Source organism: Mandrillus leucophaeus, unplaced genomic scaffold (assembly GCF_000951045.1).
Source record: "Mandrillus leucophaeus isolate KB7577 unplaced genomic scaffold, Mleu.le_1.0 Scaffold364, whole genome shotgun sequence".
Taxonomy (NCBI): Eukaryota; Metazoa; Chordata; class Mammalia; order Primates; family Cercopithecidae; genus Mandrillus; species Mandrillus leucophaeus.
In genome coordinates, this window is record NW_012103854.1 from 2,030,322 (window position 1) to 2,040,806 (window position 10,485).

General features: G+C 40.9%; 1 pseudogene; it reads left to right on the forward strand.

Moving 5' to 3' along the window:
- Positions 1-9,914: 9,914 nt before the first annotated feature.
- The window catches only part of LOC105546585, a 6,006-nt pseudogene continuing 5,435 nt past the window's right edge, over positions 9,915-10,485 (forward strand).

Genomic DNA, 10,485 nt, shown 5'->3' on the forward strand with positions numbered 1-10,485 from the left:
TTGGTTAGAGGAGAGGATTTTGCCTGCCCAAGAACCGGGGGATCCAGAGATGATTGTAACCCTGTTGTCCAGTCTTCCTTGATGATTATCAGAATTGTTTAGTCTTTGCAATTATGTGGAATGGAGAAGTCCACCCCTGACACTGGTGTTGTCTTATTTGATTCATATCGTCTATGTATTCAAGATACATGCCTTATTCCATTTGGAGGCTTCCTTCATTCAGTAAGGCTGTGCCTGGAGATATGTCATCTTCACTGGAAGGCCATGTATAAACTATATAAACTGGTGCTCTGGTAAACCTAACTGTCTCCGCAGCAGGTTAGATGTGAATGAGCTGGGTGGGGCAGAGAGGCTGTCATCCGGAGCCACAGCCAGGAAGGTGCCTCAGGAGGTGTGAGACAAGGGCCTCTCCCGGGCAGGGCCCCCTGGGTTGTGGCTGATGCTGACAGTTGCCATCCAGTGTTCTCCTGGGTGCCGTTACTTTGTTTTCTGAGGCAAAACGTTTCCGAGACCTTCCAAATTTCCCTGAGTCTGATCTCCTGGGAAAGTCAGGAGGGGCAGCAGAAGGAAAGTTCCCCTTTCTCTGTAGCTCTGCAGGCCACATGCTGCCAAAGGCAGCACAATGTCAGCCAAGGTGGAAGAATGGAGCTGAATGGTGTAGCTATTTGTTGTGTGTGATTCAGAGCTTCAAAGCCTATTAGCTTTCATTAGGAGCCAAGTCATGACACCAACATGATCTACACAATGCTTAATGCAGCAGCTTCCAGATTTGCCCCAAATGTGAAGTGGGTGGTCAGGGCAACCTGCGGGCTGTTGAGGGAAATGTGAGGTGTGGAAAGAGAGATGCAGGATAGTGAACAGGCAGGAGCATTTTTTTGGCAGGTGGGAAGAAATCAAAAGGAGTGTTTGATAAGTTTTTGGGGCCTGTGAGGAACTTACGATTGCTGTCTAGCAGGGTGGTCTGGGCAACATTCAGGTCTGTAGTGGGATAGCGGTTTGGTCAGCGACTCCCCCGAGACTAGGTTCCTCCCTTGATAAGCCATGTTCATTTCATTTCAATTCACGTTTTCTCCCAGGCCGCCTCCGCCAGCAGTAATATAAGGTTTCAATCTAATTGCCGGCTACTTGAGATGTGTCCGTCTTGGGCATGGGGAGTTGGGAGGCCCACAGTGAGAAGGCAAGTAGATAAGTGTTCCAGTGTGGAGCCAGCCAGATGGCTATTAAATGTCTTGTGAAGGAGCTGGGCCAGGAACCCGTAGGAGAAGGTTCCTGCCGCACAGCCGGGTCTGTGGTCACATTGCTGAATGTAGCCTCCCAAGAATTGTAGGGTGGGCTGAATGCTCCTGCTTCCTGAGGGCGTATATGTACTATGCATCCCCTGATTTCAAGGAAAAACTCAGGAAATACATGGTCCAAGGAGAAAGGGGCCTCAATGGGTTTTTTGTTGTTGTGATTTTGCAAGCGATCTTGAAGTGAACGCCCACAAACTGCCCACACAATATGAATAGCAGCATTCATTTCCCAGGGCAGTGAGGCCAGAGCCGGGCCTGTTGGGAGATCCTGCCCTCCCTCAGCCTCTGGGTATCTTCAGCTCTGCTGCCACTTTCCCTTGATGCAGGTCTGGGATGGTGCAAGCCGGAGGGGATTAGCAGATACGAGGAGCTTCTTCCCTCTCTGATCCCTGCTCTTGGACTCTCTCCTTTTGGTCTTGGACCACTTGCTTGGCTTCTTCACCTCAGTTTCTCTATCTATAAAATGGGGATAATGGTGTTTACTTACTTACCTCATGAGTATTATAGGAATTAATTAATGTTTGTAAAGTACTTTGAAGATGAAAAGTGTGATGTGGCATCATCGTTATGATGATGAAATATCTTCCACTGTTACCGGCCAGATTCTGCCAGATTCAAGCAAACATTTCAATGTGGGTTCCAAATGAGACCTTCACAGCCGCCACATGCGTGAGTCAGTGCACACACATGGTCCCAGTGGAATATCAAGAGGTGGAAAACAACAGAAGCCATTTTCACCTAAGAAAGGCTTCTTCCTATTTATGGGGCAATGGCAATCAGGAGATTCGGGGGGTGACAAGTAAGAGTGATCAGTGGCTCCAAGATACAAAATAGTCTATCATGTCTATGATTCAGCAGAAGCAAAGCCAACCATTTCCACTTCAACCACGTGCTCATGGTACATAGCATAGATGCTAATGATGCCTTCTTATGGATAATTTTTGTCTTTACTTTTGTGGCAGGAGAGCCGTAACAGGTTGGGCATATAAAACCCATCTGCTACCTTGACTTTCACAAAGATGAAGTACCTCTGCAAAGTTTCCTTCCATAAAAGGCCACAGAAACAAAAACATTCTTAGGATTTCAAAGTCTCTTAAAATATTAGATCATCCCTCTTCTCCAATGAGTATAATCTAACTTTTTGGAATGTTTAGAGGCAAAAAGTGAAATTTTGTCAAACTACCTTGTATTTGCATTCTGGTGTTGTCCCATGGCTGACGGTGGGAATGTTTTCTCATTCTCTTTATCCCCATCTGGTTAAAAAATGGTGTGTGTAGCAGATTGTATTTGTTAGTGGGGCTGAATATGTGGGGATGCTAGGGCGAGCTTATTAAAGAAAGAAGGGTCTGTACTGGGGGAAGAAATCAGTTGCATTAGAGTTTATATCTGGCCCCTATGGTTGATTTATTTGAAAGTGTTAAGCTTCTAATGTAGCATAGGCAAAATTTACTTAAATCTAATTTTGCTATGAAAGAAAAATCGGCAACAACCCAAATTTCAGAAGATACCATTTATGATTATGCTGTTTGTTTATATAATAATCTAGATACTTCTTTTCCTAGTAGAGTAATTACATCTAGGAAGCCAGGAGGTAACTATGTGAATTACCCTGAAGGGCAAGAACACCAGGTAGGGAACAAGCCAACTCAAATTATGTATTCAAATGGAGTGCACAAAGCTTTCCCATTTATGGCAGATTGTGTTCTCGACATGGAGTTTGAAAATCCAAATACTGTAAGTCAAATGTGATTTCTAAATAGAAACCATTGTGTAATAGGAAGTTAGGCACTGGTTACAGGTATAATGGCCAATTTGGTTTCTTTATTACAAAAGTAATTCATGTTCATGATTTTTAAAACTAAATAAGAAAAAAGTATTCATCATCCTTCTGCCTAGAGATAACCACTGTTTATGTTTCAGTGCCACTGTTGTTTCAGAACTTAGATGCATATGTTTTTTTTTTTTTAAAAAAAATACTGAACATAAGGTGTTACAACCTTTTAAATACATTTATTATAAAATTTTGCCACATTAATAAAATAAATTTTAGGGTGGGTTGATACAATTATAAATAACGGTGGTACAGATTGCCATATACATACTGGCTATGTATTTCTTAAAACTGGAATTTCTTGTTCATATTCCAAGCCTGTGTTTTTTATTTTCATTTTTGTTTTATTTTTTATAATTTCAACTTTTACCTTCGATGCAGGGGTTACATGTGCAGGTTTGTTACATGGGTATACTGCATGATGCTGAGGTTTGGGACACAAATGATCCTGTCACCCAGGTAGTGAGCATAGTACCCAATGGGTAGTTTTTCAGCCCTTCTCCGTCTCCCTCTCTCCCACTTCTTGTAGTCACTAGTTTCTCTTCTCACAATCTCTACGTCCGTTTGTACCCAGTGCTTAGCTCCCACTTATAATTGAGAACATGCAGCATTTGGTTTTCTGTTTCTGTGTGAATTCACCAAACCTGTGTTTTTTTAAATGGAAAGTTAATTTCATTGTCATCATAATAATCATCATTAGTTCATTAGAGATGTTAAAAATGAAGACATTAACCTCTCGTGAGACATATGTTTTCCAAATATTTGTACAGTTTTTTCTTTTAATTTTTGTAGCATTTTCTTTTGAAATTTTATAGCATTTATTTTGACTTAAGAAAGAAATGTTTAAATTTTGTATAATTATATCTAGAAATATTTTCTTTACAATTTTTGCCTTAGTGTCATGCTTAGAAAACTTCTTATATCCTCAAATTATGTAAATATTCACCATTAACTTAGCCTACAATTGTGTATACACACACACACACACATATATACACACACATTTAGTTCTGAAATTATTTGTATATGTCTCGTGGGGAGATTAGAAATACTTGGTAATTTTTGGTAGACAGAGTTCCAGGAATGAGGAACTAATTTTTCCTCATTTCTATTTTTTTCTTTATTTTTTTTTTCCTTTTTTTTCTGAGTAGGCAAAAGTAGACTTCACGTTATTTGGTTATTTGTGACCTTTCTAAGGCTTTCTTGGACTTCCATTTTATTAGCACATACTCCTTCCCTTTTTAGCAATGATGTTATAAAAATTACATCTATCTTGAAACTATACAGCCGGTTCCCTGTTTGCAGAGAATTTTCACCTTCTGATCCTTCTACATGTTCCTGCTCCATGTCAACATGCCTTCAAAGTCTGTTTCAGTCCTGAACATGTTCAGACCTTGGTTTGAATCCTGAATCCATAAAATGAAAACTTTTTCTCTTTGGCCATACTTGGTGTTTCAATAGTCCCTCACAGAGCACTACCCTGTCTCAAATGGCAGGTTCTATTTTTGGCCCCTATTATCCAGCTGAGTGATCTTGAGCAACTCATTTAATCTCTCTGAGCCTCAGTTTCCTCAACTGTAAAATGGGATTAATAATAACCTTCCTTAGCTACTTCACAACCTTATTGTGAAGATCAAGTGAGATCATGGTTATAAAAGTGCTCAGTAAGCTGTAAAACAATATACAAACACAAGGTGTTATTATTTCCCTTTTATTTAACATTATAAAGGATTGAATATGGTATTATGTATGAGTATAAGGTAATAAGGATTATTTTTAAAGTAACATGCCACGCTATAAACATCCAAATAAGTGCAATCCTTTTAGTAGGCCTCCAAAGAAGCCTCAAATTAACTTTTACATTGTTATCCTTGCCCAAAACCTATTTTTAACTTCCTTTGGGATAGTTGCACACATTCTCCCTTGGTGGAATATTTTCTTTCTTAATTACATACTTCACCTTTTCCTCCCACCCTCCTTTTTGCCTTGAACCTCCTGTTCAGAGGAGCCGAAGGGGATAGAGGCAGTGGTAGGCAGAAAGATCTTAGGCAATGGGGCTATGTGGAAGGTAGGACTAGTCTACATGACCAGACTGAAATTGGCTGCTGGGGAGTTTCTTTCTGAGGCCCAACTCAAGAAGAAGACTGATTTTAATACATTCAACTAATGCTTGCTGTAGGCCTACCTTTGGAGTATTGGTAAATCCACAACAAATAGGAATACTCAGAAAGTGGATCTTACCCTTTACTGAGGTCTGTCTGCTCAGTCTCATCAAGGAATATCTGTAGAATTATAGAAGTTGCAATGGACTAAAAGTAAACAAGCCTGAGTTCTGGTTCTGGCACTGCAATAAAGAACTAAGTGACTGAGTGACATTAGGCCCTGAGGTTTAGTTTCCTCATTCTCCAAACAAGGAAATTGAAGGAGATGGTCTTTAAAATTCTTTTATTTTACCTTGAAAATGCTAGGATTCTAAAAGCCTTCCTTGTCATGATTTTATAGAAGTACAAAACATTTCCCAGTTCTGCAACTTTGGGCAAGTTAATTAATATATTAGTCCATTTGTGTTACTATAAAGGAATACCTGGGATTGGGTAATTTATCAAGAAAAGAGGTTTATTTTGGCTCATATTTCTGCAGGTTGTACAAGCAAACATGGCACCAACATTTGCTTTGCTTCTGGTGAGAGCCTCAAGAAGCTTACAATAACGGCAGAAGGTGAAGGGGGAGCTAGAGCATCACATGGTGAAAGAAAGAGAGAGAGCAAGAGAGAGAAGGGGGAGATCTCAGACTCTTTTAAACAACCAGATTTCCTGTGACCTTACAGAGTAAGAACTCACCCATTATCACAAAGATGGCACCAAAACATTCATGAAGGATCCACCCTCACAACTCAAACACCTTCCACTAAGCCCCACCTCCAACATTGGGGAAATCACATTTTAACATGAGACTTGGAGGGGACAAACATCCAAACCATGTCATTCTGACCCTGTGCTCCAAATATCATATTCTTTTCACATTGCAAAATACAATTATCCCCTCCCAATAGTCCCCCCAAATCTTAACTTGTTCCAACATCAATTCAAAAGTTCAAAGCCCTAAGTCTCATTTGAGATTCAAGGCATGTTCTTTCCAACTATGAGCCTGTAAAATCAAAACAAGTTGTTTACTTCCAAGATACAATGGTGGTACAGGCATTAGGTCAATATTCCCGTTCCAAAAGGGAGAAATTAACTAAAAGAAAGAGGCCACGGACCCCATACAAGTCTGATACCCAAGAGAGCAGTTATTAGATCTTAAAGCTCCAAAACAATCTTTGGGTCCATGTCCCACATCCTGGGCACATTAGTGTCCTGTGTAGGTTCCCATAGCCTTGAGAAGTTCTGCCCCCATGGCTTTTCCATGCTGAGGTTACAAGCTGCTGGTGGCTGTGCCATTCTAGGGTCTGTAGCTGGTGGCCCCATTTCCACAGCTCCACTGGGGCGGCCCCAGTGGGGACTCTGTCTAGGGGCTCCAACTCCACATTTCCCCTTAGCACTGCCCTGGTAGAGTGTCTCTGTGGGAGTTCATCCCCCCAGCAGGGTTTTGCCTAAGCACTTAGGCTTTTCCAAGCATCTTCTGAAATCTAGGCAGACGCTGCCAAGCCTCCTTCACTCTTGCATTCTGTGCACCTGCAGGCTTAAGACTACATAGAAACCACCAAGGCATATGGAGGCTTGCACTTTCGGAAGTGGCAGCCTGAGCTATATCTGGGTCCTTTGAGCCACAGCTGGAGTTAGAGCAACTGGATGCAGGGAGCAGTGTCCTAAGGTTGAGCATGGTAGCAGTGCCTTGAGCCTGGCCCCTGAAACCATTCTTCCATCCTAGGTCTCTGGGCCTGTGATAGGAGGAGCTGTCCTGAAGACTTTTGAAATGCTTTCAAGGCTTTTTATCATTGTCTTCCCTATTAGTACCTGGCTCCCTTTTAGTCATGAAAATCTCTCTAGCAAATGGTTGCTTTACAGCCTGCTTCAGTTATGCTCCTGAAAATACTCTATTCTCTCTACTAAAGGGACAAGCTACAAATTTTCCAATTTTTTACACTGTGCTTCTCTTTTAATTATAAGTTCCAATTTAAGTTATTCCTTTGCTCCTGTATCTGATTGCAGGGAGTTAGAAGCAGCCACACTGCTTCTTGAATGCTTTGGTGCTTAGAATTTTCTTCCACTAAATTTCTTAAGTCAACACTCTTAAGTTCAACCTTCCACAAAGCCCTAAGACATGGACACAATGCAGCCAAATTATTTGCTAGGACATAATAAACCTTTACTCCAGTTCCCAATAAATTCTTCTTTTCCATCTGAGACCTCATAGGACTGGCCTTTACTGTCCATATTGTTACCAGCATTTTGTGGTCACAACCACTCTAAGAAATTCCAAACTTTCCTTTGTCGTCCTGTCTTCTTCTGAGATCTCTCAACTCTTCCAGCCTCTGCTCATTACCCAGTTCCAAAGCCACTTCCACATTTTTAGGTCACTTTATAGCAATGCCCCACTCCTTCATAGCAATTTTCTGTGTCAATTCATTGCTGTTACTATAAAAGAATACTTGAGACAGGGTAACTTATAAAGAAAAGAGATTTATTTTGGCTTATGGTTCTGCAAGCTGTATAAGCATGGCACCAACATGTGCTCAGCTTCTGGTGAGGGCCCTAGGAAGCTTACAATCATGGTGGAAGGAAAAGGGGAGTCAACACATCACATGGTATTTTAGTTCATTTTCACACTGCTGATAAAGACATACTCAAGACTGGGCAATTTACAAAAGAAAGAGGTTTATTTGACTCACCATTCCATGTGACTGGGGAGGCCTCACAGTCATGGCAGAAGGTGAAAGGAACATCTCACATGGCTGCAGACAAGAGAAGAGAGTTTCTGCAGGGAAATTTCCTTTTTTTAAAACTGTTAAATCTCATGAGACTTACTCAGTATCACAAGAACAGCATGAGAAAAACCTGCCACCGTGGTAATTGAATAATTACCTCTCACCGGGTCCCTCCCACAACATGTGGGAATTCAAAATGAGATTTGGTTGGGGACACAGCCAAACCATATCACATTCTGAGACAGAGCCAGAGAGAATGGGGAGGTTTCAGATCCTTTTAAACAACCAGATCTTGTGTGAACTCATAGAGCAAGAACTCACTCATTACTGTGAGTGGCACCAAGATAGATATTCATGAAGGATCCACCTCCAAGACCCAAATACCTCCTACCAGGTCCCACCTCCAACATTTGGATCACATTTCAACATGAGATTTGGAGGGGACACACATCTAAGTCATGTCAGCTAACCTGTCTGAACCTGTTTCATCATCTATAAATTGGGGAAAGTATCTATTATATTAGACTTTTTGTAAAAACTAACTGATAAAATGTATGTGAAAGCATTTGGCTCAATGCTCAATTTCAACAGAATAAATGCTCAATAAACATTAGACATACTTTTGTTCTTTTCATTTTATTATTCTCATGGAGGGGAATCTACTCTAAATTTTAAGTTTATTTCATAAATATTATCACTATTACTGTTGCTATTATTATTATACCTCAAACCGAGACTTCTTTTCTATTCACCCTAGTTCTGTACTCTGGGGTCAATTGGCAGCCATAGATCTGTCTTCAGCAACAATCTGAGCACTTCATTCTTCATCAATGCTGAATAGATGCAGACTCTTTCAGATGAATCTGCAAGCTCAGATTGAGTTGCAGTAAATATGTCAACATAAGTAATGCATTCTCTCCAAAACTTCTCTTTGTTCTGCCTTTTCAGCAGCAATCTGTTCTTCCTTTTCAATCTGTCTAGTATCACTGTAGAAGCAGAGATCAGGTATGACTTCCCACAGGTGCTCAAGGGAAATAGTGCCACACCCAAGCAGGACCTCATAGGCCAGCAACCATTATGTCAGACCCTTTGAGTGAGTACCTTCATTTTTGCATAAGATGTCAATATCCTATGCAAAATAGAGTTGGGGGATCTGTGTTATGTAGTGCAGTAGTGAGCAGGCTACTAGCAGATGCCTTTGGAAGATATTAATGTTCAGTTCACTGAAGGAGGAGGATCCTAGAGAACTGCCTAAATGTTCTGGGAATAAAGTGTCCAACAAAACAGATGGATCCTAGGGCAGGAGCAAGCTCCAGTACAGCAGGCTGGTTGGTATACTCAGAGAATAATGGCTGCTGGGTTTTGAACTGTTACAATGGCCTGAGATTCATAAAGAACCTTCTCCAGATCCATTTTAGGTTTAATGTATAGATATCACCACTTTTCTTTTTGTGGATATACTTATCCAACTGAAAGCAAATGTTGGTGCCACCCAAGTAGGTTCCTGAAGAAAGGAATTTAAGGATATTATTTTCCTTCATCTGTAGGAATCAGAAGTAATAGATGCTGGAAAATGTCCCTTTAAGTTAAGCTAGTAACCAAAGACAACTCTATATGAACCTCTCTGTGAGCAGTACAGTGTCTTAATTGTTATTCAAAAAAGTTATTTTTTGTTTCTGTTGAAGGATCTAAACAGCTGGAAGGAATTTTGCTCTTATTCTTACCAAACCAGACAAACTGCAAATTTATGCATTTCCTTGAACCCATCAAGGAGCTAAGGTTGCAGGGCAACCAACTGGCCCCAGTCTAAGGAGAAACAGGTGCTCCCAGGAAGAGAAATGCATGTGCTGGCATACATAGGTGGATTCAACTGAACACAAGTAAAAGGAGTTCAATGGGGTGGTTGGGGATGTGGTAGAGGCCAATGGGGAGCTGGTGTAAGAATGGGAAGCCCCTTGGGGCATTGAAATTGTCCTTTTCGGGTTTTTCTCCACAAATGTCACCAGGTACTCCCAGAAAAAGAATGAAGAAAGTTAAGTTTAACAAGTTGTCCTTTGGGTGCAGCATGGAGGATGAGAAGCAACTGCTGTTGGAGGGGCACTTAACTCCACTCAGACGCTTTTCCCTCCCTTACTACTTATGGAACAGAAGCCTGATTCTGTGGAAGGATGGCCTATAAACACTGCTATACTTGGGGCACTGGTGAAAACACAATAAAACTATGGGAAGAGAATAGTTTAAAAAAAAATGGTGGGGAGCAGCCTCTGGGTCCATAACAATAGCCTGAGATGACAGGAGCACTGAGGAGGACCTCTAAGATCAGAAATAAGGCAAGGCTGTTCTCTATCCCCAGTCCTATTCAATATTATATCGTAAGTTCTAGCCAGTGCAATCAATACAAAAAGAAAGAGAAAGAAAGAAAGAAAGAAAGAAAGAAAGAAAGAAAGAAAGAAAGAAAGAAAGAAAGAAAGAAAGAAAGAAAGAAAGAAAGAGAA